Source organism: Parasteatoda tepidariorum, chromosome 11 (genome assembly GCF_982258835.1).
Source record: "Parasteatoda tepidariorum strain Cologne lab strain chromosome 11, Ptep-v5.0, whole genome shotgun sequence".
Lineage (NCBI taxonomy): Eukaryota > Metazoa > Arthropoda > Arachnida > Araneae > Theridiidae > Parasteatoda > Parasteatoda tepidariorum.
Window position 1 is genome coordinate 74082922 of NC_141765.1, and position 8128 is coordinate 74091049.

General features: G+C 30.8%; 1 long non-coding RNA gene across 1 annotated transcript; it reads right to left on the minus strand.

Moving 5' to 3' along the window:
• On the minus strand, positions 1 to 2859 carry LOC107436384 (uncharacterized). Its single transcript, XR_001583104.4, has 2 exons — positions 2738 to 2859; positions 1 to 310 (listed from the first exon to the last, which is right to left on the minus strand). It is a non-coding gene; the product is annotated as an uncharacterized LOC107436384 (long non-coding RNA).
• Between the last annotated feature and the right edge of the window lie 5269 nt (positions 2860 to 8128).

Consider the following 8128-nt stretch of genomic DNA (forward strand, 5'->3'; position numbering starts at 1 on the left):
TGAGCAGTTATATATTTATACACAGAAGAGTGAACAAAATTGAAACAGTAACAATATCAGTCTTGTAAAATCAAAAGTGGCCACCGTCACAACACCACGAACAATTGATACTGAAGATACCACACCATTACAGGAAACATTCTATGAAAAGAATATTAAGATCCAGTCTGATGTGCACAATGCATTATTTGAAAAGAACATTAGTCTCTATTCTCACAGAAATGGAATGTGATGTATGAATGCAACACAGATGTTGGACTATCAATTCCAGCTCCTCTCCATATATCTTCAAATTTCAAACAGTATCACTCTATATAAGGATAGAACCATTCTATAAATAAATATACTTAAGTAAAAGTAATTTTTTAATGAGTAGTAGATAACATTATTGCAGTGTTGATTGTCAGCTGTATTAATTGTAAAAGCATTTGTAAGAGCTCAGTATTCTTGTCACCAGATAGCAGCACTACATAATTTTAAATTTTGAGCCTTAAAATTAACATTAAATTATAGGCTCTGTCAATAGCATTAAATTATAACATTAATTATTAATAAGCAATATACTTTATTTATATAATAAATTAAAAAGTTTTTTTATGAAAAAAGTAAAAATATAATTTGTTTATTATCTTTCGAATTTATTTTATACTATTCAGAATTCTAACAACTAAACTCAAACAGTAAAAATCAGTAGAAAAGTTTTTTTTTGCTAGGCTGCAGTAACATTGATTAGACAATGTATGTTGTACATAAATAAAATCATTTTAATCATTAAATTTTATATTATATATTAGAAAGACATATTTGTAAATTTTAATTACTTCTCCAGATCATGTCCCGCAGTAGACTGATCGTTCCGCAGTGGATTGAATGTAATGACACGGTTCCCAGTAGAACACCGAATTCAAACATCGCAGGCTGCTGTCAGTGAGCGGGTGGGTGACCACTTTGATCAGCCTGCGTAGGGACTGAGGGTGTACGGTATCGGTCCTGGTTAAACTGTTCTACCTTAAAGTGCTTGACTTCGCGCGCAGGTCGTCGGGCTACCGAAGGGGGGGGGGGTGCCATCCCCTCCGCAGAGGATCAAAATTGTGATGGCATGTCTTCGGATCATCCTCCGGGATGTTTCCCAGACAGTCGCCAATAGCCCATTGTGCAGCTCTAGTGTGACGTAAATTGACAACAACAATCACACAACCTAAACCTATGAAGACTATTCTTCGAATTAAATGAAGGATCAGCACATTCATGTTTTTTATACAGTAATGGTAAAATTTTCGGCGTGGGTTATGCTAAAAAAATGACAACAATTTATGAATAAATATTTCTATAAAACATGAAGTATTAAACAAATTATTGTTTTAAACTGTATATGATTTAATGTTCTCAACAATACAACTTCTTTTGATTAAAGTGTTCACTAAAATCGCTTAAACAGAATTAAATTAGAAATATACCCATTTTTTTATCTACATATAAGTAAGTATGCAGAGATATAAAAGCCTTTTTAGTTTACAAATACTCATTTTTTGTCTAAATAATTGTCATAGAGAAATTCTATTACTACATATCAGGGATCACAGCTTCTTATAAAAAATTCAAAAAGTGGTAGCCAAATTACTAAGTATCAGACATAAGTTTTAATTAAAATTTATGCTAACAAAATACCCAATTTTCGCCTTAATTAAAAAAAAAAACAATAGTGTTTACAACTAAATATTATTATTCAAATTGTTAACCTAAAGTGGTAGAACAGCGCGTTTCACTCATAAATTAATGAAAAACGTTGCATTATTTTCACCAATATTTTAAGTTTAATAGTTTGACCCCTTCATCATTATCCAATAACCAAACATAGTTTTACATACATGTCTTGAATTGATTATAAGACTTAACCCATAACACCCATTTATTAAAGAAACTTGCCAGATCTCATAACCAAAAAATTTACCAAATAACCAAACTCATAACCAAAGAAAAAACCTAAATAATAGCTAACAAAAAAAAAACCCACTGGAAATCAACAGAGTGACCTATAACTTGTTTTGTAAAAGCATTTCTCATATTGCTGTTGCAATAAAAAATAAAGGTAAATGGGTTAAGTATACAGTTTATCTTAAAGTATTTCAATTAAATAAATTTTGTTGATGCAAAGCAATATCAGATTCTTCAAATGTCATGTTTTAAGACCTGACAATTACCAAGTAAAAAAATTTCAAACGAAGATTAGATGACGATCTATTAAAAATACATATCCATATTACTTATGACTAAATTCTAGGGATTTTGCACCTTTACCAAGCAAAGTATTTGCTTTATAGGGAGTGCTACCAAAAAACCTCTATAATTTACGTGAATAGTGATGTAATTAACTAACAAATGAACAGTACATTTTCAACACACATTAAAGAATGATCGCATTAGTTTGTTTTTATAATGACGTAAACTTAAAAGTTTCAATTTATATGAAAACAAAAATGTCACGAACAAATTTTTTTAAAAGCAAAATAATAATGTTATAAATTCTTAAAATATTCAATCTGAAATAAATCATTATTAAAAGCGCTTTAAAATTTAGTACGAGATATCACCATGTTACAGATTACGTCTACAACACGGACTAAATTAACGGTTGTTTAAATGTATAAATCATTCAAATTATTAACTGTATACGCGATTATTTTGTAATTATTGATTGTTCAATAGTTTATGAACAATTCTAAAAAATATTCAATACCTTCAAAAATTTGCGGCAAGAAATAATAAATCACTTTCTTCTTACTTCGAGGCCGTACCATAAACAACTGCTAAACCGTCTTAAAGGCTTGGTTCACAAACGGATTTAGCTTTCAGCTCGTATGGAAGGCCCATGTTTATTGCTCTTTAAGGATGGTTGGCCGTGTAAAGCCAAGCGCAGATGGCGCTAGGGGATAAAATTCGTCATAAAACTTCCGGGTTTCTTCTTCCGTCTGAACATAAAACTTCCGGGTTTCTTCTTCCGTTTTTCAAGCCTTAGCTTGAAAAAACGCACCATCCAATATTATTATATTAGTAGAGTTTGCAATATAACGCGTTCTTTCAATTTAACTTTCAACGAAAGAAACAACACACGAGTTTGGAACACTCCGCAAGCTTGCTACCTAAAAAATAACCAGCTGTGCTATTTTACACAAATATAGCTAAATAAGAGATAACACTCAAAACATGGCTAACCTTACACTTTATTTATGCAGTGATATTAATTTTGTAAAATGCAATTTATAAATTGCAAAAAACTCTTATGAATGGTAAAATTACGCTTGAATTTTAACACAAATCACAATATTAAGCCTGTATTAAGCACGTAAAATATTAAGCTGTTTACATATCGCCTCGTAAACATAAGTGTAGGGATACATCGGGAGTTTTCTAAATTTCTTCCAGTTATAAGAAGCTCGTTATTGTTTACATTCGGTCCCTCATCAATTGTCACCTGGGTGTTTCAAATTCTTCTGCGATCTCAATGTTGATGTCCATATTAATTTAGTACCTGACAAGTTCGCAGCGCGTGAATGTGCCCTCTAGCGGAGAGGAAATTTTCAGATCACTATTTATGAAGTTTTCAACAGAATAACTAAATAGGTAGGAAGAGTTTTTTTCACTAGTAAATAGGAAACAAAATTTCTCTAAAAAACTGAAGAGCTTGACAAAGCAATCTTTTTGAAACAGGACGCAAACAGTATTTCAAGAACATTTTTCTTTAATGCCTTCCTTATCAAAAAACTTCCAATATAAATTCGTTAAACTGAAAACTTTCAATGATCTTCGTGATCGCATACAATTGCGGATATTTATTACGGTAAAATGAAATTTTTTAATGCTCAATTCATTTTAAATTAAAATGAAGATATTTCTGTCCCTCGCCTACTTTATTTCAATGAATAAATGTGGTTTAAGAACGTGCGGAACTGTAACAATTCTTGAACATTATTTCTTCCTTTTTTATAGAATATGATGTCCCGCAGAGAACTGATCGTAAAGACACGGTTCCCAGTAGAGCACAGAATTCAAACATCACAGGCTGCTGTCAGTGAGCGGGTGGGTGACCACTTTGATCAACCTGCGTAGGGACCGAGGATGTACGGTATCGGTCCTGGTTAAACTGTTCTACCTTAAAGTGCTCGACTTCGTGTGCAAGTTGTCGGACTCCCACAGCAGGGGAGCCATCCCCTCTACAGAGTATCAAAATTGTGACGGCATGTCTTCCTATCATCCTCAGTGATGTTTCCCAGACCGTCGCCAATAGCCCTTTGTGCAGCTGTAGTGCGACACAACTAAAGTACCTACCTACCTCATGGAATAATATATATTTATATATATATATATATATATATATATATATATATATATATATATATATATATATATATATATATATATATATATATATAATTCGGAAAACAGCGGTAAAAGATCATCAGATTTACTTGAAATAGTACATTAACATTTGTGCTGATTATTAATAAATATTTAATATTTTTTTGTTAAGTATTTTTGTAATTTTGAATGATCAATTTCAACTAGATTTTAGCAATTTTGTTTTTAGGTTACATATTGAAATTCATATCGAGACCTTACAATTAAAACTTTATAGTAAGGTACGTCATCTCAAAGTTATGAAGTGATAATCTATGTATATATTTGAGAATAAATTTTTTAAATCAAAGAACATTTTATTTTGGGATTCTCCAGACTTGTGAGGCTAGTAAGTGTTATGATTTTATAATAAAAAATTGACTTGTAAATATTTTTTTTTCTAATTTGATGATAGTTCTAAATAGAATGGTTTTCCACGTCTGAGTAAGAACTTTAACATTAAAAGAAAAAAAATCAACTCAGTATGAAAATTTTTAGGGCCAATTTTTTTTAATTTATAAGCATTCTTTATTTTGCGTTTTTAGGTTTATAAGTAATGATTTTTTTATTAAAAATTTAAACTTTTCTATAAAATTGTTGTCAAAAAACTTGTTTTCCGAAATTAAATTACATAAGATTATGCTTCTATATACTTTACCTACTTAAATGTTTGAAATAATTTGAGTCAGAAAATTGTGGGATGTAAAGTTTAAAAAAACTACTCATATTAGATCATTAAATTTAGTTGAGCAATTTCTGGAGAATTTGGATTTCTTTCTCATAAGAATATACCTATTATTCGTTTTACTTATTTGCAAATATTTTTCCAATGTGTTTTAGATAATCCATCTTTGAAAAAAAAAAGAGATTATTTTTCAATATCTGTATTCTATATTGTCACCTGGATAAGAAGGAATATCAATTTTTTTTTCAAATTTAATAAGCCACAAGAAGGGACGCAACCATGCTACACTGAAGAAATTGCCAGAGCAACTGAACGTACTGTTCTTCCAGCAGTCATTTGTCGCAAATAACAACGCCCACTATTGGTCGTTGCTTTCGAGAATATCTTTGTGCCACTTGGGAGATTATTTTTATAAGTCGAATAATAAAATTAGTTGTTTATGAAATAAATCAAAGACTTTTCAATTTTGAGTTTTTATTCACAAAATTACGGAAATTTCATTTAGAAAATAATAATATTATACAATTTAAAAAAAATTTATTTATTGGTAAACTATAAAACTTTAAATAGAAGCTGAAAATTATGAATAAAAAATTACGATTTTAAAGCACATTTTGAACGGTACATGCGGATTATTTTGAATGGTTGATTAAATGTGAACAATACCAAGCTTCTTTAAACCGGAAGAAATTTAGAAAACTTTCAGTGTATTCCTCCGCTTATGTTACGCTTACGAGGCGATGTGTGAACAAGCTTAATATTGTAAGAAGTTTTATTAGTGTGATTTGCGCGTAATTTTACATTTTATAAGAGTTTATTGTAATTTATAAACTCTAACAGGTCGTAAGCCTAAAACAAATTTAAGAAAAATAATATCACAACATAAATGAAGTTTAAGGTTTGCCATTTTTTGAATGTTATCCCTTATTTGGCTGTATTAGTGTACAATATCGCTGTTTTTTTGTTTTTTTTCTTCTTCTTTTGGATAGAATCATATCATGCTTGTGGAGTTTCCCAAATTCATTTATTGTTTGTTTCGTAGAAATTTAAATTAAAAGTACGCATTATAATGTAAGTATTACAAGTATAAGTATAATAGTATTGGATGACACACTTTTTCAGGCTCAGGCGTAAAAATCAATCGAAAGTAGTAACCCGTTAGTCTTGCGACGAATTTTAACCTTAAGCGCCATCTGTGCTTAGCTTTACACGATCAATCACCAGTATATTTTTCATGTTTAAAATAAATCTTGTAAATTTTATAGTAGTATAGTTCATTTACGTCACACTAGAGCTGCACAATGGGCTATTGGCGACGGTCTGGGAAATATCCTTGAGGACGAACCGAAGACATGCTATCACAATTTCGATCATCTGCAGAGGGGATGGCACCTCCGCTTCGGTAGCCCGACTACCTGCACGCGAAATCGAGCACTTTACGGTGGAACAGTTTAACGAGGACCAATACCGCACACCCTCGGTCCCTACGCAGACTGATCCAAGTGGTCACTCACCCACACACTGACCGCAGCCAGTGATGCTTGACTTCGGTGATCTGCTGGGAACCGTGTCTTAACGATCAGTCCACTGCGGGACTTTTATAAGAAATTTTATAAGATGCAACATGTTGTAGAAAAAGAAGCTTTGGACTTGCAAACATTATAACTTGAAAGTAATAATAATAAAACATTATTAGTTGAAAGTAAATCAGTGGTGCCGAATCTTCCTTGGCCTGTCACCCCCTTTGGCCTGTCACCCCAGCTATTGCCCCCCCCTCTAACTATTCACTGCCACTTATCCCCCTTCTCTATCTCTCTTTTTATTTTTTTAATGATTTTTTTTGCTCAGAAAACTATGAGTTGTCACTATAAGCATCAATAATACTAAATTGAAAAAAAGTGAAAATGTATATTTTTTTGCGTTTTTAATTTCTTTTCTTTATTTTTTCATAAAGAAGAGATATTTGAAGCAAAATAATTTAGACAGGTTTACATTTTTTCATCGAAATCTGGAAGAACTGAAAGCGTTGATAATTAAAATTTGAAAACTATTTTATCGTTATAGCGACTTCCTTGAGATTTCAGTTAAAACATGAATGTTCGCCAGAGGTCCGCTTTCAAGGAAATGTTCAACATGTTTATTTCTTTGTTCTGAGAGGATCTAGAAGACAGAACTTTGTTTAACCCGAAGTATGATTAAAAAGATCAGAAAATTTAATTTATTTATATTATTATTTTTTTAATTCGTAATTCCTTTTCTGAGCTTTGAAAGATTGGTTTTGTATACATTTTTAATTTCGATATTCTCTAGCTTTTATTATTATTTGAATTTATTTTCTTTTCAATACTCACCACCCCCTGAAGATTATTGCCTTATTAAAAGGAGAAATCCCCCCAATTTTGGAAATACTATAATAAAACATAAAATAATGTGTAAATCTAAAGTGAGATAGTTTTGCAATGAAACTGATCCAATTAAAATGAAGCGTAATAAAGTAAGATTGCATAGTTAAGAAAGAACCATTGGTTAAATGCAGAGCTGCGAACTGCTACGCTTTTTGCAAAATAGTTTATAGAGTGGTAAGCAATTAAAAAACTAAAGTTTTCAGAATGTTTGGTAGTTTTGCCAACATTTTAAAAGTCTCATCACGAGAGAGCTGGAGCAAAGTGGATTTTAAATAAGCTTTTGAATCATTAACATGCACTGGTGAGGAAAATAACTTCAAATCGAATTAACAATATGAAGAATCATACGTTAAAACCAAGTCTTTGGAATGACTAGAAGACATTTCCATGAAAAGAGTGGATAGTTGGTTTAACATGGTTTTTCCACACACACATATTCTTTTTATAAAATATGCTTATTTAGGTATTTTCTATTCAATTTTACTCTTTTGTCATAAATTTTTGAACCCCCCTGTACAATTGTTTTTTTAATTAGTTAATTTTTTAAAATTAATGTAATAAAAATTTCGATATTATGAAAAATAAATGATATAAATACTTTTAAAACTATATTACTACACAAAAAAATATTTTACATTGTTAA